The sequence below is a fragment of the Myotis yumanensis genome, unplaced genomic scaffold (genome assembly GCF_028538775.1).
Source record: "Myotis yumanensis isolate MYYU_CA2020_CCGP unplaced genomic scaffold, mMyoYum1.0.hap1 SCAF_3, whole genome shotgun sequence".
NCBI lineage: Eukaryota > Metazoa > Chordata > Mammalia > Chiroptera > Vespertilionidae > Myotis > Myotis yumanensis.
The window spans coordinates 98,581,561-98,604,236 of NW_027223754.1; the positions used below are offsets into that span (position 1 = coordinate 98,581,561).

Sequence of the window (22,676 nt, forward strand, 5' to 3'; positions counted from 1 at the left end):
GAGTCAAAAAAACAGAGAAGATTCATAGAGAAATATATGTAGCATCAAGTTATAAGATGAAATTTGTCTACACTGTCAGTAAGAGCATATGAGAATTGTGTGAAATATGCAAATTATCCTGGAATTTGAAAACTCAAAATGTTAAAGTTGAAATAACATAAAAAGAAAAGTCAATGTGAACTGTTGCATGATATGATGAATGATAGAGCTGTGAGTCTTTGTTTTAGCACCAGAAATAGCTTCAAATTCACTGTCATTTATAACTTGCATTGGTAGTGTTTTGGGTACAATAACCTGATTCTTTTCTCATGGAACAAGGGGCTTGCGCTAGAATCCAAGGCCTCACTCTCTGCACTAGCTGAGACGTATGATCCTGTCCTTGTTGAATTTTAGTTTTTAATCTATAAAATGAAGGAGTAGGAATATATGATTTCTAAGGTTCTTCATGGGTGTGATTCTGTGTGTCTTATCTTTAGTTTACTTGTCCATGTTTATTTAAGGTTTGTTAAAGAGAACTGATATGTACATGTGGATTTTGTTCATGAAACCAATAAAAGGACCCTCAAAAAGAAGGCTCGCATTGCCTTCTGAACAATGGTTCAAGTGTTTTAAATGAAGGTATAGGGTTGTTATTATAATCACAGAGATAAATTCTGGGTACTCTTAATGGCACAATAATTAACATAACTGTCTAGATGGTTAGATTTGTAAACTTCTTCACATCCACCTGCTTAAATCTTCCTAAATCCTTAAGCATGGTTAGTCTTTACTGGTGGGGATCCCAGCTTCAATGTCTTTTCAGAAGGATGGTGGGGCGGGGCAGAGAGATTAACCAGGAAATTTGTATGCATGTGTGCTAGCCCATGGACACAGACAATAGTGTCGCAAAGATCTGGGAAGGGCGGGTGCGGGGTGAGGGGGGTCAATAGGAAAAACCCCCAAAGGGGACATCTGTAATACTTTCAACAAAAAAGATAAATTTAAAAAAATCAAAACTGTACACTTTGTAGCCATGAATTGAGTTATTTGTATAGACACTAAAACCAAAACACTATACTTGTTTTCATCACTCAGATTTTAAAATGAGTCAAGCTTCATAAGAAGTTTCTTTCATTTATTCTTGATTCTTGAAGCTCCATCAAACTACTCTATTCTTGTTGGCTTGCTGTTGCTTCCAAATTTGTGTTGATTTGCTTTTCTTGTCTTATGGCTACACTCACTGATATCCTGTAAAACTCATACATAAAGGAAGTCTGTTGACTTCCTTGTCCTCTTTTTTTTTTTTTCAATGTCTCCCCATTCACAATACAGACCAGGCAAAGAGCCTGAGCTGAGGTGTATATGGGGTAAGTTTACTCTGCCTCCAATTTCTGTACAGTCAGTGTAAGAACACAGCCTGTGGTAAGCACCAGGAGGCCGACTTCCTTGTCCTCTTATAACAACTTCAAAACTGTCTGTTCTGATGATCTTATCCTCCTTCATTCCCAATGGCCTGAATCTGGTCTTCATGAAAATATGAAGAAGGCAATTTAAATGCAAACAGTTAGAAGTTATGGTTTAGATCATTACAAAAGTTAGACTAGGAATTTGACTAGATCAGAAGTAGGGAACCTTTTTTCTAGCCAAGGACCATTTGGATATTTATAACATCATTCGCAGGCCATACAATATTATTATCAACTTAAAAATTAGCCTGCTATATTTGGTCAAACATTTAATTATCTCACCCCTAATGCCTTGGCAGGGCCAGACCAAATGATTTCATGAGCCTTATAAGGCCTGAGGGCCGGATGTTCCCCACCCCTGGACTAGATCTTAAGGTTAGCTTAAATTATATGCTTATCAGTGTACAAAAAGGAGAATCATGTTAGATTTTTAGGGAAACAATTTTTTCTGGCATTGGGTTCTGAAATTTCTTGAGTGTGACGTCACATTGAAAAAAATGTCGCCAAGAGCCATATATTTTTGGGTCTATTATTCCGTCAGTACAAGCTCACATGGAACTGACAGAAAGAATTTCTGGGGAGCAAGACAAATACAAGCAACATGAAATTTTCTATGATCTTAAATGACCGAATCTACAGAGAAATAGAAAGGCTATCCTTCAAGCAGTCTTCTGTATTATTTTTCTCAACTAGAGTTTTGCCATACATTGGACAGCCAACTGTTTGAGATTACTCAGGTAAATACTTGTGATTCCCAAATATTGTGAAGAGGATACAACACTTCTTTATCGTAATCTACTTTCTTTCCTACTGCAGGAGCTGCCGGCTCTATCTCGTTCCCTGGCCTTAATCTATGTACCTCTTCTCTTTATATTCTTTTCTCTTTTCTGCACCATCAAATTCCAAATAATAAACCTGCCAAAGGCAGAATCTTCCTTGGAAGGTGGGGAAGGGGAGGAAGATTAAATAGAAAGACAAGATTCTCTTTAGCAAGAAGATTAGTGGCTGAGTCATCTTCTAATTTTTATTCAATCACACTGATACGTGGAATTGGGCAAGCTTGGACTCTCATTGTGAAAGTTTGAAGAATGAAAATCGTGGACTAAAAGATTTTTTAAGCAACTGTGTAGACGTTTATTGCAAGCATATACAAAGTCCCAAAGGGGATTCCCTGGGAGGGGTCCCCAAAGGGTATAAACCTGCTCTATCTGGGAAAAAACTGGTCCTCTGAGTCTCTTTGTCTATGGGTTTATAAATGCTGGAAGCTCTTTGTTTGCTCATCCTGCTTTCTAATTGGACCCTTCCTTATTTTATCTCCCCCATGCTTTCCTAATTGATCACTTTCTTCCTTATTCCTGTATAGTATCAGTTTCAAAGTTTTAAAGCTTTAGAGCCCACTCAGAGCTCCCCCGTCCTCTTTTGTAAGATAAACATTCTAGTGGCTTGGAGCTCTCTCTGCCAGTTATGTATACACTAGAGGCCTGGTGCACGAGATTCGTGCACTTGGGTGGGGGGGGCAGTGTCCCTTAGCCAGGCCTGTGCCTTCTCGCAGTCCAGGAACCCTCAGGGGATCGCAGTCTGAGACCCCCTCACTCCTTACCGCCTGCCTGCAGCAGAGGTGGGAGAGGCTTATGCCACCACTGCTGCACTCGCTCACCAGCTGTGAGCCTGGCTTCTGGCTGAGCTGCACTCCCTCCCTGTGGAAGCACACTGACCACCAGGGGGCAGCTCCTGCATTGAGCATCTGCCCCCTGGTGGTCAGTGCACATCATAGTAACCAGTTAGTTGTTCTGCTGTTCGGTCAATTTGCATATTAGGGTTTTATTATATAAGATTCCTCTCCCATGGACCCCCCTTCCCTAAAACTGCCTCTCCTATCTCTAAAAGGATTCAACACATACATTAGCTTTGTTAAACTTAGCAATAATTCTGTGTGAGAGTTACTGATTTTCTGTTTACCATCAGGAAACTAAGGTTCAGAGAGTTTATGAAATTTGCTCAAGGCCTGATAGCTAGCAAATAGTTCAACTGGAATTGTGAACCCTGGTCTTGGCAAGATACTAGATGGCAAGTTTTATGTGTGACTGGTTAAGGACAGATCCATGCCCTGTAAAAATTGGATGAGACAATGGTTATTATATATTTTATTAAAATGGAAGGGACTGACACAGGCTTTTACCAGTTTCAATGGCTCACCAACTCACACATTGGCTAGGGAAACTTTCACACACATAACACTCTAAATGAATGCAATGTACAACAAAGCAGAGTACAATAATTACACATGTACTCGATGGAAAAGTTATTACTCGGAGAATCGAAGATGGTGGCATAGGTAAACACCGGAGACTGCTGCTGCAAACAACCACTTCAAAAATACAACTAAAAGACGGAACGGACATCAACCAGAACCACAGGAAGGCTGGCTGAGGAGAGACTCTTCAACTAGAAGGAAAACAACAGCATTACGAGGCTCAGAGGAGGCGCAGTGTGGAAAATGTAAAGGTACGGTGGTGCGGTGGTGCGCGCACAAAGCGGGCTGGTGGCTGAGGGCGCGGTTGTCGTTTTCAATCAGGAGGGAGTCTCAGACTCTGGGCTACAGATCCGGGCGAGTCTCTAGGGACCCAGACTCAAACGGGAGAAGCGGGACTGTCTGGCTACGGTCCCTCCAAGGTTTGCAGCGGTTGTTGGGACAGAGAGGCAGAGCCCCTGGGGACGGACTGAGAGCAGCCATAGCTGCTCCCTCCCCCCGCCCTGTTGATCCTGCCCCGCCCAAGTCCTGCGCAGAGCCATTTGCCAATCGCCTCAGGCAAAGGCTAGATTAGCACCTCCCCAGAGGACAGAGGTTTTCCACACAGCTGATTCCCACAGCCAGTCGGCCTGGTGGTCAAATCCCTCTAGTATTAACTACAACAATTAAGGCTTAACTAGAACAAGACTGCGCACAAAGACCACAAGGGGGTGCACCAAGAAAGCATAAAAGATGCGGAGACAAAAAAACATGACAGAAATGGAGGATATGGAGCTAAAAATCGCAATTTTGAGGGCTTGCAATAAACTTGAGCAGAGCCTCACGAAAACTAATGAGACCCTCAATGCTACGATAAAGAAATTAGAAAGTAAGCATACACGGACTGAAAAAAGAATATTATACCAAATAGCAGACCAGAGGAGCATAAGAATCAAACCAAAGATTTGAAATTCAAAGAAGCAAAAAACACCCAACTGGAAAAGCAAAATGAAAAAAGAATCTGAAAGTGTGAAGATAGTGTAAGGAGCCTCTGGGACAGTTTCAAGCGGACTAATATCAGAATTATAGGAGTGCCAGATGATGAGAGACAGCAAGATATTGAAAACCTATTTGAAGAAATAATGACAGAAAACTTCCCCCACCTGATGAAAGAAATGGACTTACAGGTCCAAGAAGTGCAGAGAACCCCAAACAAAAGGAATCCAAAGAGGACCACACCAAGACACATCATAATTAAAATGCCAAGAGCAAAAGACAAAGAGAGAATCTTAAAAGCAGCAAGAGAAAGAGACTCAATTACCTACAAGGGTATACCCATACGACTGTCAGCTGATTTCTCAACAGAAACTTTGCAGGCCAGAAGGGAATGGCAAGAAATATTCAAAGTGCTGAATACCAAGAACCTACAACCAAGATTACTTTATCCAGCAAAGCTATCATTCAGAATTGAAGGTCAGATAAAGAGCTTCACAGATAAGAAAAAGCTAAAGGAGTTCATCACCACTAAACCAGTATTATACGAAATACTGAAATGTATCCTTTAAGAAGAGGAAGAAGAAGAAAAAGGTAAAGATACAAATTGTGAACAACAAACATGCATCTATCAACAAGTGAATCTAAGAATCAAGTGAATAAATAATCTGATGTACAGAATGAACTGGTGATTATAATGAATCAGGGACATAGAATGGGAATGGACTGACTATTCTTGGGGGGGAAAGGGGAATGGGAGATTCGGGAAGAGACTGGACAAAAATCGTGCACCTATGGATGAGGACAGTGGGTGGGAGTGAGGGCAGAGGGTGGGGCGGGAACTGGAAGGAGGGGAGTTATGGGGGGGGGGGGGGAGAGGAACAAATGTAATCTGAACAATAAAAATTTAATTAAAAAAATAATAAAAAATTAAAAAAAAGAAAAGTTATTACTCATAATCTTAAATTTTTCATTCATGTATATTTTCACAAATAGTTATGTGTTTGGGGATTCCCAAGACCACTCTCAGGTTCAGTGATTTTACTAGAAGAGCTCATAGAGCTCAGAAAAACTGTTATACTCATAGTTACTGTTTCTACAACCAAAGGATACAGATTAAAAACAGCAAAGACAAAAGGCTCAGAGAGTGGAGTCCAGGAGAGACCAGGTTTAAACTTCAGTTGTCTTTTCCCAGTTGAGTCATATATGGCAGAACTTAATTAAATATCTCATAAATTATGAATAACAACACATACAGCGTGTCAGCAACCAGGGAAGTTCACTTAAGCCTTTGTGTTCAGGGTTTTTATCAGGGGTAGGATACATAGGCATAGAGTACCCATATGACCAATTTTAGTTGCTCAAGCTTCAGTGCCTCCAAAGGTCAAACTGTTATGGCATGAGCATGGCCCAAGGGCCCCCAAATAAATCACATTGTTAGCTTAAACTATCTGGAATGGCCAAAGGCCCCAAGTAGATAAAGATACTCTTATCAAGCAGGATATTTCAAAGGATGAGAGGAGATTTCCCAAGAGCTGATTCAGAGTCATTCTTTGTTTGAAAGTGCAGAGTTTGAATATTAAGCCTTTATCACACAGTTAATATTTGAGAAAACTCCATACTATTTTCCACAGTGGCTGCACAAGTCCACATTCCCACCAGCAATGTACAAGGGTTCCATTTTCTCCACATCTTCACGAACACTTGTTTGTTGATTTGTTCATGATAGTATTCTGACATTTGTGAGGTTATACCTCATTGTTGTTTTAATTTGCATTTCTCAGATGACTAGTGACTTTGAGCATTTTCTCATATGTCTCTTGGCCTTCTGTATATCCACTTTGGAGAAGTGTCTATTTAGGTTCTTTGCCCATTTTTTAATTGGATTGTTTATCTTCCTTTTGTTAAGTTGTATGAGTTCCCTAAAAGACTCACACAAAATAAACTAAAGGGTTGGAAAAAAAATTTCCAGGCAAATGGGAATGAAAAAAAAAGCTAGGGTAACAACATTCATATCTGACAAAATAGACTTCAAAGTGAAAGCCATAACAAGAGACAATGAAGGTCACTTCATAATACTAAAGGGATCAATACAACAAAGGAATATAACTTTGGTAAACATATATACACCCAATACAGGAGCATCCAAATATAAAAACAAACTTGTAGAAGATGTTAAGGTAAATATGGACAGCAATACAATCATAGTAGGGGACTTAACACCCCACTGACACCACTTGATAAATCTTCCAGAGTAAAAATTAAAAAGATAGCCAGCCATATGCACTATGCTGCCAAAGCAATCCTAAATGACACACTAGATAAGATGGAATTAATTGACATTTACAGAACATTTAACCCCAAAGCTATATAATATACATTCTTTCCAAGGGCACATAAGGCATTTTCAAAGCTAGAGCATATGTTATGACACAAACTAAGTCTCTACAAACATAGAAACATTGAACAGACCATCAAACCTCAGAGGAAAAACAGGGGAGGGTGGGAAGGGGGGTAAGAGATCAACCAAAGGACTTGTATGCATGCATATAAGCATAACCAATGGACATAGACAGTAGGGGGGCGAGCATGTGATGGAGGGTTAGAGCGGCCAGGGAGAGGTCAATGGGGCGGGGGGGGGTGGGGGGGAAGAAAGCATATGTAATACTTTCAACAATAAAGAATTTAAAATAGAAAACAAACAAAAAAGAAGATTGAAATCATATCAAGCATCTTCTCAGATCACAATGGCATAAAATTATAAATCAACTATAATAAAAACACTCAGAAACATTCAAATACATGGAGGCTAAATAGCAAGTTATTAAACAACTAGAGGCCCGGTGCACGAAAATTCGTGCACTGGGGGTGGGGTCCCTCAGCCAGGCCTGCTCGCTCTCACAGTCCGGGAGCCCTCAAGGGATGTCCTAAGCCTCAGTCTGGTCTCCCTCCATGGGAGGAGACCAGGCTGATCAGGGGAAGGCACCCCCCCATCAATATGCTGTGGCTGCTTACCCCTCGGCCCACGCAGCCACCACAGCTTTGTCAGGAAGACGCCTGGTCTATCCGGTCTAATTAGCATATTACCCTTTTATTGGTATAGATGAATGGGTTACCAAAGAGATCAAGAGAGAAATAAAAAAACTTCCTGGAAACAAATGAAAATGAACACACAACAACCCAAAACATAAAGGACATAGTAAAAGCAGGCCTAACTAAAAAGCAAGAAAAACTTCTAGGAAACTATCTAACCCTACAACTTAAAGATTTAGAAAGAGAATAGCAAAAATTCCCAAAATAAGTAGAAGGAAGAAAATAATAAAGAACAGAGTGGAAATAAATGACATAGAGACTAAAAATAAAAAATACAAAGGATCAATGAAACTAAGAGCTGTTTCTTTGAAAAGATAAACAAGATTAATGAACCTTTAGTTAGACTAATCAAGAAACAGAGATAGCCCTAGCCGGTTTGGCTTAGTGGATAGAGCATTGGCTTGCAGACCAAAGGGTCCCAGGTTCAATTCCGGTCAAGGGCATGTACTTTGGTTGCAGGCTCCTCCCTGTCCTGGCCCTGGTTGGGGCTCATGCAAGAGGCAACCAATCCATGTGTTTCTCTCACATCGATATTTCTCTCTGTCTTTCCCTCTCTCTTCCACTCTCTCTCTAAAAAAATAAATTTTTAAAAAAAATCTGTGAAAAATATCCTCAGTTGAGAAAAAAAAAAAAGAAACAAAGAGAGAGGACCCAAATAAACAAAATCAGAAATGAAAGAGGTGAAGTAACAATTGACCTCACAAAAATACAAAGGATCGTAAAAAAGTACTATGAACCACTATATTCCAACAAGTGGACAACCTGGATGAAATGGACATATTTCTAGAAAAATACAATCTTCCAAAACTCAATCAGGAATAATCAGAAAACTTGAATAGACCCATAACTACCAAGGAAATGGAAGTAGTAATAAAAAATCCTGTACATATTGAGTATTTAATAATGAGTGCATAAATCACAGATTTACAGTTTTTTCCTTTCTAAATACTTTTCATGGTAGTATCATGAAAATATGATGCAAATCCCAAAGGAAATTTGTCTAGAGATTTGACAAAGCTTTACCTTGCGGTCCAATTAGAAAATGGATTATAGGAAAGAGTCTTCTAAAAACTAGATAATATATTTATTGCCAGAATCTTCTTGAGAGAAACTGGCTGTTTGGCTGTACCTTTATTTCCTGATCACAACCAAGTTCTCTTGAGTATCTGTCCCTGAGAGATTGTTGCTTTCCTCCAAAGGAGCCATATAAATGCACTGAAACTCAGGAATAAAAGTTCCCTTGAAGCCTTTTAAGGATCACCAATTTGGTTTTATGTTTTTCTTTCTTTGTGTTCACTCATGTTTCCAGGTTCCTGATTGCTGAACTTTGAATTGCCTTCTCTTTTGGTTCTTAAGCATTTATATTGCCAGACCTCCTTTAAGTTTACACTAACTATGGCTAGTCTCACAAGTTTGGATTCCTGACCATGTGATTCCTGACTACTATCTTCACAACTTGTCACACACTTTATCAAAACCAGTTTCCTGATCTGAGTCTGCAGTCATGACTCATTATTGCTTTCATTCCAAAAAATGAGGAGTGCTCATCCCAGATGGCTGCCAGAATTCATGCTATCATTTCCTCTGTATTACTCTGTACTTTTCAAAGCATGACCACAATTGGTCTAATTTGTGCTTACAACAATTTCATTATACAGCGAGTTACTCATTCCCATTTTATTGTTAAGAAAACTGAGACTAAAATAGGTCAAATAGTTTACTTAATATTAAGATTCAATCATTTGAAAGATAGTTTTGAGGAATTTAACTTCCTCAAAATCCATATTGTAAGAAATTTAATAGTCCTTTAGAGGAATGATTGTGTTGACTTAAAAAGTCTTTGTTCTTCTCTCATTAATAGTTGAAATAAGCAAATGTATTTGTATCAAGCTGTTGAATTTATTGAACTGCTAAAATCTCTGCCTTTTCTTTCTTCTTTCTTTTCTTTGCCCAAACATTTGTTGAGTACTAACCATGTATCAGTCAATGATCACAGTATATTACTGAAGATTTAATTTGCAAGAAAGACATAATCCTTGCTGTCAAGTAGCTGCCAATCTAGTGAGAAAGAAAACAAAACATGTGGCAAATGACCAAAACTTCATATTTTTTCATAAAAATAATTATAATAAAACTATCACCTTCCAAAATCATATTATTTACTTAAATTTTACAAATTCATTGTCTTGTGTCATTTTTAGAATGCAAGTCAACCAAGACAGGCACTTTGTTTTATTCGTTGCTGTATTTCCTGTGCCTTGGGACTATTCATGGCTTGCAGAATATACTCAATAGTAGTAACAAAGAAGATGTTTATTTTCTTTTAGGCTTTTTAATAACAATTATTCATATTATGTTTCTAGTGAATGAAGAATGTTTATCAAATACATGAATTCAATGTATTTTTCTTAAAGTTTTGGTTCTTTTAAGTTGAACTTCTTTTTCAAGTATTCTACCCTTATCCAATAGGCCACTTGTGTTATATTATTTAATAGACACACAATCTTTTAAATATAGAATTCTTTTCATTTATTTAACAACAAATATGTACTGAAAGAAATGTATAATGTCTCTTTAAAGTTGTTCTATTTCATGGCTTCATTATTTGCGACTAGAATGCTTTCTGATGAATCTATAATGAATATTACAGAGATGCTCCTTGTTTATGTAATAATAGAGGAACAAGTTCTTATTTAATTGTCTATATGACATTTCATTTTTGGTTAATGCTTATTGAGTAAGATGATCACAAAGCTCAAAGAAGTGTTGTTTCAGTTATATTGACCATTTTGTTTATAGTTGCTGTGTTCCAAATTCCATTGCTTCTTTACTCTTATTCAATTTTGTGTTATATGTGACTAGAGGCCCGATACACAAAATTTGTACAAGGAGCTCGGCCCCCGCCACCGCAGTGGCTGCCTCTGTCTTGGCCCCCGCTGCCATGGCTTCATCCAGAAGGTCATCCGGAAGGACATCTGGTCTAAACCGGCAGTCGGACATCCCCTGAGGGGTCCCAGCTTGGAATTTCATACACTGGGCCTCTAGTATATATATTTAGTATTTAAAAAACTAAAGAAGAAAATGCTGTCCTATTTGCTCTTTGAAGAAGGAAAAATTAAGGTCAATGAATGAAAAGTAAAAAGCATATATTAGTTTGTTATTAATACTAATTACTATCAAAAATTCACAAAATTCTTCTGTCTTCTTTTTGTGTTAATGTATAATCACAGCTTCTATCATCTGTTAAATACTTGTTACAGGCATTGTTCTAAATGTTTTATATGTTTGTGTCTTTAAATCTTCTAAACAATACATGTGAGGTACTTACATTTTACCGGTGCAGAAATAGGTTCTGCTGGTTAAATGAAAAGAGATATTCTATAGCCCTGGGAAATCAAAGAGTAAACCTCTGCTTGTCTTCATGTACTACTTGCTAATTGATCAGTGAGGTACTACTTCAAGCCATTTTCTCACTGGTTAATCCATAGCTGTTGGAACCATTAGAGAAAGGCTCTAATCCAAAGCTTTATGCACAGGAGGCTCAGATTGATTCTATGCACTGTTTCTTAGTAGGGCTAAACTTTACCAGTCTCATTGAAAGTGATCAATAAATACTATATATATGTGTGTGTGTGTATATATATATATATATATATATATATATATATATATTATATTAGAGGCCCAGTGCATGAAATTTGTGCATGGGGGGTTCCCTCAGCTCAGCCTGCACCCACTCCAATAGGGGATAACACTCTCGCAATCTGGGACTGCTGGCTCCTAACCGTTCACCTACCTGCCTGCCTGATTGACCCTAACCACCTCTGCCTGCCTGCCTGATCACCCCTAACTCTCCCCTGCCAGCCTGATTGTCCCCAACTGCTTTCCTCTGCCAGCCTGATTGCCCCTAACTATTCTCCCCTGCCTGCCTGAATGCCCCCAAGTGCCGTCCCCCACTGGCCTGGTTGCCCCCAACGGCCCTCCCCTGTAGGCCTGATCTCGCCCCCCAACTGCCCTCCCCTGCAGACCTGATCTCGCCCCCAATAACCCTCCCCTGCCGGCCTGGTCACCCCTAATTTCCCTCCCCTGCCAGCCTGATCTCGCCCCCAACTGCCCTCTCCTGCCGGCATGATCGCCTCTAAATGCCTCTGCCTCAGCCCCCACCACCATGGCTTTGTCTGGAGAAAGTTGGACATCTGGAAGATGACAAGTCGACCCGGTCTAATTAGCATATTACCATTTTATTAGTATAGATAGATTATATAGGATAGGATTGCTGAAATGGGGGCGGGGTGGAGTCCTTTTTCAGCAGGAGGAGATGCTCTTTGCAGACAAAAATACATAATCCCTATATCTGGACTGATAGCCAGCCATATGCACTATACTGCCAAACCAGTCATTAAAAAATTGAGCCGCTTTCTTACACCTTACATCAAACAGCTGTTGCCCTTAAAACCCCTCCTCAGCCCCCACCTTAGGTTCTGCCTTCACAGTTCACCCAGATTAGGTTTTGACTGGTCGGTTTTAATGCCAGTCAGCAACAAAGCTCTGCCTCCTAGGCAGCCATTGGCTCTTCTGGGAAATCCAGAACGGCCCCACTGACAGCTGTCTATCTCCGGGCCTGATCCACAGCCTCCTCAGCAGCTGCGGATCAGGCCCCGCCTCTCTCTCTCTCTCTCTCCCTGGGCCTCACCAGCAGCCCTGGTGGCTGTTGGTCAGGCCCTGCCTCTATCTGACGGCCTCTCTCTGGGCCTGATCCGCAGCCGCAGCAGCAGCAGTGGACCTCGCCACAGCCTGCCTCGCCCTGCCCACCCCCCAGCCACCCACCTACCCGCCTGCTGTCAGCCTTGCTGTGATAGGAGCCCGTGGGCTCAGGAGAGGGACTGAGAGGTGCTCCATGCACTTCCTGGTGACCGGTCGTCCTTCTGGTCATTCAGGTCATGACAGCCCTAAGCTATTATTAGTATATATATATATATATATATATATATATGGCATTTATTCTTTTTTAAACTAAACTTTACATTCAATATTACTTAGTATTAGTTTCTGGTGAACAACATCATAGTGGTTAGCCAATCAAAAACTTTACAACATTTCCCTCTCAGTATTTCCAGTACCCACATGACACCATACTTAATTATTACAGTATTATTGATTACATTCCCTATGCTATACTTTATATCTACATGACTATTTTGAGATTGCCAATTTGTACTCCTCAATCCATTCACATTTTTTATTAGTTCCAACACCAACTCCCCTCTGGCAACCATCAGTCTGTTCCCTGTATCTATGAGTCTATTTCTGTTTGGTTTGTTTGTTTACATTGTTCTTTAGATTCCATACATAAGTGAAATCATATGGTATTTGTCTTTCTCTGACTGACTTATTTCACTTAGCACAATACCATCTAGGTCTATCCATGCTGTCACAAATAATATTTCATTTTTTATGGCCAAATAATATCCCATTGTATATATGTACCACCATATATGTTATTGTTCACCTTCTCTTTCTTCTTCTCCTTCTTTTTCCATGGATCTGTCCAATTTTCCCAACACCATTTATTGAATAGACTGTCTTTACCCCCATTTTATGTTCTTGCCTCCTTTGTTAAATATCCACCCATCTATTGATGGGTACTTGGGTTGATTCTATAGCTTGGCTATTCTATATAATAAAAGGCCAGCAACCATAAGTGTAACAACCAGAATGACCACTTGACCAGTCGCTATGAAGTGTATTGACCACCTCTCGGTCCTGCGGGGAGCTGGTCCATCCTTGCTGCTTGACACAGTCGCTGCAGAGAAGCATATGCACAGCATATGTTTCAAGGGACCTGGCGTATATGGCATACTGTTCTTAATATGTTTGCTCCCTTTAGCGCTATGTGTTTTAACCAAGGTCACCTCTCCGAGAAAGGTTGTTTTCCCAGGTAGGGATTTTTCCCTGAAGTTAAGGAGGGGATAAAACTTCTTAACTAAGTGCCAGGCGGGTAGTTAATCACTTTAACTACAAACAATCACGCTTAAGCTACATAATCTTTACTCCCTGGAATGGAGATAAGAAACGCCCTAACCTTTGCAATAGAAATTGACAGGATTAAAATCAACTGGTATAAATACAGATGTAACAAGACAACAAGACAGAGAACCTAGAGACAGAACCAAGAGACAGGACTTGGCTGGAGATCCTAGACAGAACCTAGACACAGAACCTAGGGAGAGAACATGGCAAAAGATCCGGGACAGAACCTGGCTACAGAACTTCACTGGAGAACCTAGACAGAACATGGCAGGAGACCCTGACAACAGAACCCGACTATGATGATCAACTGAACGCAGCCTCCATGTCATTCCTTCTTTGCTGACTCTGTCCACACCTTTGGGGATCCCTGGACCTGTTGGGGTTGGACCCCAACACGGTCCCTACCCCACTCCCGGCCCGCAGGCTCCGATTGCAGCATGGCGAACGGGGAACCACAGCAAACCAGCGTGGGTGGGGGTGGGGCAGGACTGGCTAGTGGTCAGAACGGCTGACCTCTTGGTCCTTCCCCCCCCACCCCCAGCCCCCGATCGCAGCATGGCAAACGGGGGAACCACAGTGAACCGGGGAGTGGTGGCGGGGTGGGACTGGTGACTAGCGAGCAGGCAGAAGATGGCCCTGATTGCAGACTAGGCCTAGGGACCCTACCCACGCACGATTTCATGCATTGGGCCTCTAGTCTATACTATAAAAGGCCAGTGGCCATAACTCCATAACAATGTAATGACCAAACAACTGGTCACCAGGAGGTGCATGGAGCACCTCTCAGGCCCTCCCCTCACCCCCGTGGGGTGCCAACAGCGTCGGCAGAGCATTGCGGGGTGCTGGCAGCACCCATGGAGCGCCGTGGGGCACTGGCAGCATCTGCGGAGCATGCGAGGTGTCGTGGGGCCTCGGACATGACCCTGATGGCAGGCTAGGCCTAGGGGACCCTACACACTCACAATTTAATTGTGCACTGGGCCTCTAGTTGTAAATAATGCCACAATAAACATAGGCATGCATATATTCATATATTCTTTCAAATTAGTGTATTTGTTTCTTTGGATATATACCCAGAAGAGGAATTGCTAAGTCATAAGGCAGTTCCATTTTTAGTTTTTTGAGGAACCTCCATACTGTTTTCCATAGTGGTTTCACCAGTCTGCATTCCCATCAACAGTGCATGAGGTTTCCCTTTCCTCCAAATCCTAGCCAAAACTTGTTGTTTGTTGATTTATTGATGGTAGCCATTCTGATAAGTCTGAGGTGATATCACATTGTGGTTTTAATTGGCATTTCTCTGATAACTACTGACATTGAGTATATTTTCATATGTCTATTAGTCATTTGTATGTCCTCTTTGGAGAAGTGTCTATTCAGGTCCTTTGACCATTTTTTGATTGGATTGTTTTTTGTTTGTTTGTGTTGGTGATGAGTTGTATGAGTTCTTTATAAATTTCAGATATTAACTCCTTATCAGATGTGTCATTGGGGGAATATCTTTTCCTATTCAGTTGGTTGGCTTTTCATTTTGTTGATGGTTTTCTTTGTTGTGCAAAAATTTCAATATGATACAGTCCCATATATTTATTTTCGTTTTTAAAATATATTTTTATTGATTTCAGAGAGAAAGGGAGAGTGAGAGAGAGATAGAAACATCAATGATGAAAGAGAATCATTGATCGGCTTCCTCCTGCAAGCTCCACACTGGGGATGGAGCCCACAACCCAGGCATGTGCCCTTACCAGAAACTAAACCTGACCTCCTAGTCCATAGGTCAACACTCAACCACTGAGCCAAGCCAGCTGTGAGGCAATATATATATATATATTTTTTTTTCTTCCCCAAGGACATATATCAGGAAAAATATTACAAAAAGAAATTTAAGAGATTTTCTATGCTTTCTTCTAAGAGTTTTATAGTTTCAAGTTACATTTAAGTCTTTAATCCATTTTGAGTGTATTCTTGTATATGGTTTAAAAAGGTGATCTTGTTTCCTTCTCCTTCTCCTTCTTCTCTTTCTTCTTTTTCATTAGATCTGTCCAATTTTCCCAACACCATTTATTGAATAGACTGTCTTTACCCCCACTTTATGTTCTTGCCACCTTTGTTAAATATTAATTGACCATATAGGTGTGCATTTATTTCTGAACTCTATTTTGTTCCATATGTCTGTTTTTAGGTCAGTACCATGCTATTTTGATGACTATAGCCTTATAGTATAGCTTGATATAAGGTAGCATGATACCTCTAACTTTGTTTTTTCCCCTTTTATTTTGAATTTATAGGTTGTTTTGAACATATCAATTAAATCCATCTGGTTTAGAATATCTTTGAAGGGCATTGTTTCTTTGTTAATTTTCTCTCTGGAAGATTTATCCATTGATGTCAATGGAACATTAAAATCCCCAATTATGACTGTATTATTGTCAATCTCTCCCTTTATATCCATCAAGATTTACTTTATGTATTTAGGTGCTCCCATGTTGGGTGCATAGAAATTTAAAAGAGTTATATCCTCTTGTTAGATTGATACCTTTATCATGATATAATGCCATTCTTTGTCTGTATTATAGCCTTTGTTTTATAGCCTATTTTGACTGATATAAGTATTGCTACTTGAGCTTTTTTTTTTCAATTCTATTTGCATGAAATATCTTTGGCATCCCTTTACTTTTAGTTTATGTGTGTCTTTCATTTTGAGGCAGGTCTATTGTAGGTAGCATGTATTTGGGTCTTGTTTTCTTATCCATTCAACTTCCCTGTCTTTTGATTGGAGCATTTAAGCCATTTGTATTTAAAGTGATTATTGATAGGTATGTAGGCCATTTTACTCTTTGTAACTATGTTCCCTTTTTTTCCTCCCTTTTTTTCCTTCTTAAAGAAGACTTTTAACATGTCTTGTATAACTGGTTTGGTGGTAATGTTCTCCTTTAACATTTTCTTGTCTGGGAAGCACTTTATTTCTCCTTCAATTTTAAACAATAGCCTTGCTGTGTAAAGTAGTCTTGGTTGAAAGTCCTTGCTTTTCAGCACTTTAAATATTTCATGCCAATCCTTACTGGCCTAAAATGTTTCTGTTGAGAAATCAGGTGATGGTCTTATGGGAATTTCCTTGTAGGTAAGTAACTACTTGTCTCTTGCTGCTTTTAAGATTCTCTCTCTGTCTTTAACCTTTGCCATTTTAGTTAAGATGTGTCATGGTGAGGACCTTTTTGAATTTATCTTGTTTGGGACTCTGTACTTCCTGGACTTCTGTGTCCTTTTTCTTCACTAGAGTTGGTAAAGTTTTCAGGCATTATTTCTTCAAATAGGTTCTCAATCCCTTGCTCTAGCTCTTCTTCTTCTGGTACCCTATGATGCCAATGTTGTTACATTTTATGTTGTCCAAGAGGTCTCTTAAGCTAATATCATTTTTTTTTAAATTTTTCTGCTCTGATTGGGTATTTTATGCTACCTTGTCTTCCAAATCACTGACTTCATCCTCTGCTTCATCTAACCTATTATTTATTCTTGTTGGCATAGTCTTCATTTTAGATATTATATTCTTTAGTTCTGGCTGGTTCTTTTTTATGGTTTCTATGTCATATCCCTTGCTGTTGAAGTTCTCACTAAGTTCCTTGAATATTCTTATAACCTATATCAGGTAGATTGCTTGCCTCCATTTTGTTTAGTTCTTTTTCTGAAGATTTCTTGTTCTTTTATTTGCGGCATGTTTCTTTATCTCCTTATTTTGGCTGTTTTGTGTATTAGGTATATCTGCTATGTTTCCCAGTCTTAATAGGTTGGCCTTATGTAGCAGGTATCCTATGGGACTCAGGGGCATAGCCTCCTTGATCACCTGAGTTGGGTGCTCCAGGAATGTCCATTGTGTGGGTTCTGAGAGCTCTCCTATTGCAGGTGAGTCTTGATTGCTGTTGGCCCATCTGTGCATAAGGTCAACCCTCAGCCTGACTGTGAGGATCCATTCAGACCACACTGTCCAAGCTGTTGTGTGGGTGCTGACCACACAAATTGGAATCTGCCTCAGCAGGCTGTGGTGTCTTCAGAGATCTCCCTCTGGATGTGCCATTTGTGGAGCTAATTGGATCTTACTCTGATATTGTCTGATTCTTGCCACTGTGTATGTTGGTTCTGGGGTCTCTTGGGAAGGATTCTGATGCAGGTCAACTTCAGACACTGCCTGTGCCTGGTCCTGAGCAACCTGTTTGGAACTACAAAGGGAGATATAGTTTGTGGCTGTCTCTGCTGGGCCTGTGTGTGTGTGGAATGCATCAAATTACACACCAAGTCTCACTTCTACCAACACAAAGTTCAGGGGAAGGTCAGCAAAAGGCCCAAGGCACTCTAAAATCCCTATTTGTTTGTGTCTGCCTTTCACTGTCTGTTAGACTCAGCCACTGAAAGATCCTCTGAATGTACTCAGGTTGCGTGAGGTAGGTTTCCAGTGAGTCACAAGGTAGGTGTGAATAATGTTTGCCTGACTGATACATATTCAAACTCAGTTCCAGTGCTGAATCTGAGGCCACCCTGAGAAAAAGTCCCAGAGTATACCAAGGCTGGCTACTATCTGACACATGCCCACAGACCTTTGTCTTGGCGTGGGGTCTCAGGGAGTTGTCAGGGGGAGGTCAGCAGTGTTTATCAGGCCCAAAGAGAACAAGATTTTGCCTTGGGAAGGGTGGGTTCTGTACCTGTCAGTCGCATGTGTGCGAGAAGATATGCCTTGTCCTAGAGCCACATAACTCAGTCTGTCCTGCATTTAGCCTGGCCCTCCTGGAGAGCTCAAACTTAGTGGGATGGGGCTAGCGGATCTCTTGTGGGAGGGTGGTTCAGGTCAGGCTAACACTCTGATTCTGCCCAGACCTCTATACACCCAGCTCTGGGCAGCTGATTCCTCCCTAGGCCACAAGCTCCACAGGGCTGGGAAACAGGGAGTTGGGAGGATGAGGCTATTGCATTCCCCCAGGCTGATGCCATATGGAGGGAAATGCTCAACCCAAGAAAGATGGCGTCTGTGGGCAATGTGGCAGATGGGCTGAGCACAGGGACACTGTCAGCTGTCCCTCAGCTCTTTATCCAGAGCCATACAACTGAGTCTTTCCTCCCACAGCTTTAGTCTGCTCTGAGCTTCCCTCCCTCTGGTGGAGCCTAGGGTGAATGGCTATGATCTAGTTTTGTGTGCTAGGCCTTTAAGAGGGTACCTGAATTTCTAGGCGATTCTTGTCTTTCTCTGGTGAACAAAATCCCTGCTGATTTTTTAAAAATGTTTTTATTGATTTTGAGAGAGAGGAAGGGAGAGAGACAGAAGATAGAAACATGGATGAGAAAGAAACATTGATCGGCTGCCTCCTGCATGTCCCCTACTGGGGATTGAACCCACAAACCAGGCATGTGCCCTGACCAGGAATTGAACCAAGACCTCCTGGTTCTTGTGTTGATGCTCAACCACAGAGCCATACCAGCCAGGCAATCCCTGCTGATTTGATTTTCACAGCCAGATATTATGTGGGTTCCTCTTCCTGGCTCTGGTGCTCTAGGCTGGGAAGCCCCGTGAGGTGGAGACCCCACACTCCTCAGAAGAGCCTTTGCAACTGAGTTATCACTCTAGAACCTCAGCCACAGCATATGGCTGCAGGGCCAGCCTGTTTTGCATCTCTGCCCTTCCTACCAGTCTCCATGTGGCTTCTTCTGTAAATCCTTGGTTATAAGACTATGTTCAGCTAGTCTTCAGTTGGTTTTTCAAGTTGATTATTTTATATTTTAGTTGTGATTCCAGTTTTGTCTGGGAGGTGAGTGTAGCTTCCATCTACAAGGCCGCTATCTTGGATCTCCTGATATTAGTATTTCTGATTGTGGAAAGAATTTCTGGAAGCTCTATGAATGCAGTCCTTTTAGGTTTTTTTTATGGAGGTTTCTTTATGTAAGCATGGCTAATTAATTCACTGTCCTTTTGTGATTTTTCATCAGGCATTTTTTGTGGACAGGAAAAATATTAAACACCTTATGTATATTAGTTTCCTAGGGCTGCTGTAACAAGGTACCATAAACTAAATGGGTTAAACAACAGAAATTTATTCACTCACAGTTCTGAAGTTTAAAAGTCCAAAATGAAGGTATCAATAGGGCCATGCTTTTTCTGGTTCCTGGTGGTTGTCAGCAATTCTCAGCATTCCCCGGCTCACAGCTGCAGAACATCAATCTCTGCCTCTCTTCACATGGCATTCTTCCCTGTGTGTCTGTCTTTCCACCATCTTCCCTCTGTGTGCATGTTTGTCTGTATCCCTCTTTTCCTCTTATTACAAATCACCAATCATATTTGATTTAGGGCCCACCTAATTCCAGTATAACCTCATTTGAACTTGATTATATCTACAAAGGCCTTATTTCCAAAAAAGCCCCAAGGTACCATGAGTAGGACTTAACATGTCTTTTGGGGGAATACAATTCAACCCACAATAGTATGTGTATTTGTGTGTGTGTGAAATATATGTAGAAGTTGTAATTTTTAAAAAGTAAATATTAAGTGGAATTTTTTAATTGAAAATAGCTTTTCATTATTGTATTTTTCTCAATTAATGGACACTAAAAGAATAAATCTCTCAGGTAGGAGTCTAGGAGTCTGAGAATTTTTTTTAATGATAAAAAGAGCTATGCACATCAAAAAGGTTGAGAGCCATTGGTATAGATTTTGTGTCAGGAGTAGAATAAGGTAAAACTAGCCAAGTAAGCTAAAGTAAAGTATGGAGAGCTTTTAATGACAAGATAAGGACTCTTGGTTTCATTTGTTAGGCAAAGAGAATTACTAGTGATTTTTTAGCAGGTGACATGTGTGCATGTAAAAGATAATGTGACTGATAAAATAAAAATTCTGAACCAACAATCTATCCATCAATGTGGGGCTTTATAGGAAAACTAGTGGCCCGGTGCACGAAATTTGTGCATGGGGGTGTGTGTCTCTCAGCCCGGCCTGCACCCTCTCCAATCGGGGACCCCTAGAAGGATGTCCTACTGTAGGTTTACAGGGATCGGGCCTAAACCGGAAGTTGGACATCTCTCTCACAATCCAGGACTGCTGACTCCTAACTACTCACCTGCCTGCCTGCCTGCCTGCCTGATTGCCCCTAACCACTCTGCCTGCCGGCCTGCTCGCCCCCAACTGCCCCCTGCCACCGGCCTGCTCACCCCCAAGTGCCCCCCCTGCCAGCCTGACCACCCCCAACTGTCCCTTGTGCCAGTGTGCTTGCCCCCAACTGCCCTCCCCTGCTGGCCTGCTCGCCTCCACCTTCCCTCCCCACTGGTCTGCTCACCCCCAACTGCCCCCTGCTGGCCTGCTCACTCCAAATTGCCCCCCCCCCCCCGCTGTCCTGATCACCTCCAACTGACCCCCACTGATGGCCTGATCACCCCAAAATGGCCCCCCTGCTGGTCTGCTTACCCTCAACGGCCCCCCTGTCACGCACAAAGCAGGGCCGATCAGGGGGTTGGGGTGCTGCCCCATGTCACGCACAGAGCAGGGCCCATCAGGGGGTTGAGGAGCTCCCCCCTGTCACTCACAGAGTAGGGCCAATAGGGGAGTTGGGGCACCGCCCCCTGTCACACACAGAGCAGGGCGGATCAGGGGGTTGGGGTGCTGCACCCTGTCACACTCAGGGCAGGGCTGATGGAGAGGTTATGGCTCTACCCTGTCACACACAGAGCAGGGCCCATCAGGGGGTTGAGGAGCTCCCCCCTGTCACTCACAGAGTAGGGCCAATAGGGGAGTTGGGGCACCGCCCCCTGTCACACACAGAGCAGGGCGGATCAGGGGGTTGGGGTGCTGCACCCTGTCACACTCAGGGCAGGGCTGATGGAGAGGTTATGGCTCTACCCTGTCACACACAGAGCAGGGCGGATCAGGGGGTTGGGGTGCTGCACCCTGTCACACTCAGGGCAGGGCTGATGGAGAGGTTATGGCTCTACCCTGTCACACACAGAGCAGGGCGGATCAGGGGGTTGGTGCGCTGCACCCTGTCAAACACAGAGCCGCAGGGCAATCAGGGGATTGGGGAGCTCCCCCCTATCAGGCACAGAGCACGGCTGATCAGGGGGTTGGGGCGCCGCCACTGTCACACTCGGGGCAGGGCCGATGGAGAGGTTATGGCTCTACCCTGTCACACACAGAGCAGGGCCTGTGGGGGGGGGGGGTTGGGGCGCCTCACCCTGTCACACACAGAGCAGGGCCGATCAGGGGGTTGGTGCGCTGCACCCTGTCAAACACAGAGCCTCAGGGCAATCAGGGGATTGGGGAGCTTCCCCCTATCAGGCACAGAGCAGGGCTGATCAGGGTGTTGAGGAGCTCCCCTCTGTCACTCACAGAGCAGGGCCAATAGGGGAGTTGGGATGCTGCACCCTGTCACACTCAGGGCAGGGCCAATGGGGAGGTTATGGCTCTACCCTGTCACACATAGAGCAAGGCCCGTGGAGGCGGGTTGGGGCGCCACCCTCTATCACCCACAGAGCAGGGCTGATCAGGGGGTTGGGGCACCGCCACTGTCACGAACAGAGCAGGGCGGATAGGGAGGTTGTGGCCCCACCCCCTGTCACACACAGAGCCGCAGGGCGATCAGGAGGTTTGGGCGCTGCCTCCTGTCACGCTGATCCCAGTGCTGGGAGTAATATTACCCTTTTACTATATAGGATAGAGGCCTGGTGCATGGGTGGGGGCTGGCCGGTTTGCCCTGAAGGGTGTCCTGGATCAGGGTGGGGGGTCCCCACTGGGGTGCCTGGCCAGTCTGGGTGAGTGGCTGAGGGCTGTTTTCTGGCTGGCAGATGACTAAAAGCTCCCAACCGCTCCTTGTTTTCTTTTCTTTTTTTTTTTTTTAATCTGGGCCAACTTTAGCTCT

At 42.4% G+C, this 22,676-nt stretch overlaps 1 non-coding gene across 1 annotated transcript; it reads right to left on the reverse strand.

The window, feature by feature from the left end:
* Window positions 1-1,286: 1,286 nt before the first annotated feature.
* On the reverse strand, window positions 1,287-1,418 carry LOC139007894 (small nucleolar RNA SNORA51). Its single transcript, XR_011471027.1, has one exon. It is a non-coding gene; the product is annotated as a small nucleolar RNA SNORA51 (small nucleolar RNA).
* Between the last annotated feature and the right edge of the window lie 21,258 nt (window positions 1,419-22,676).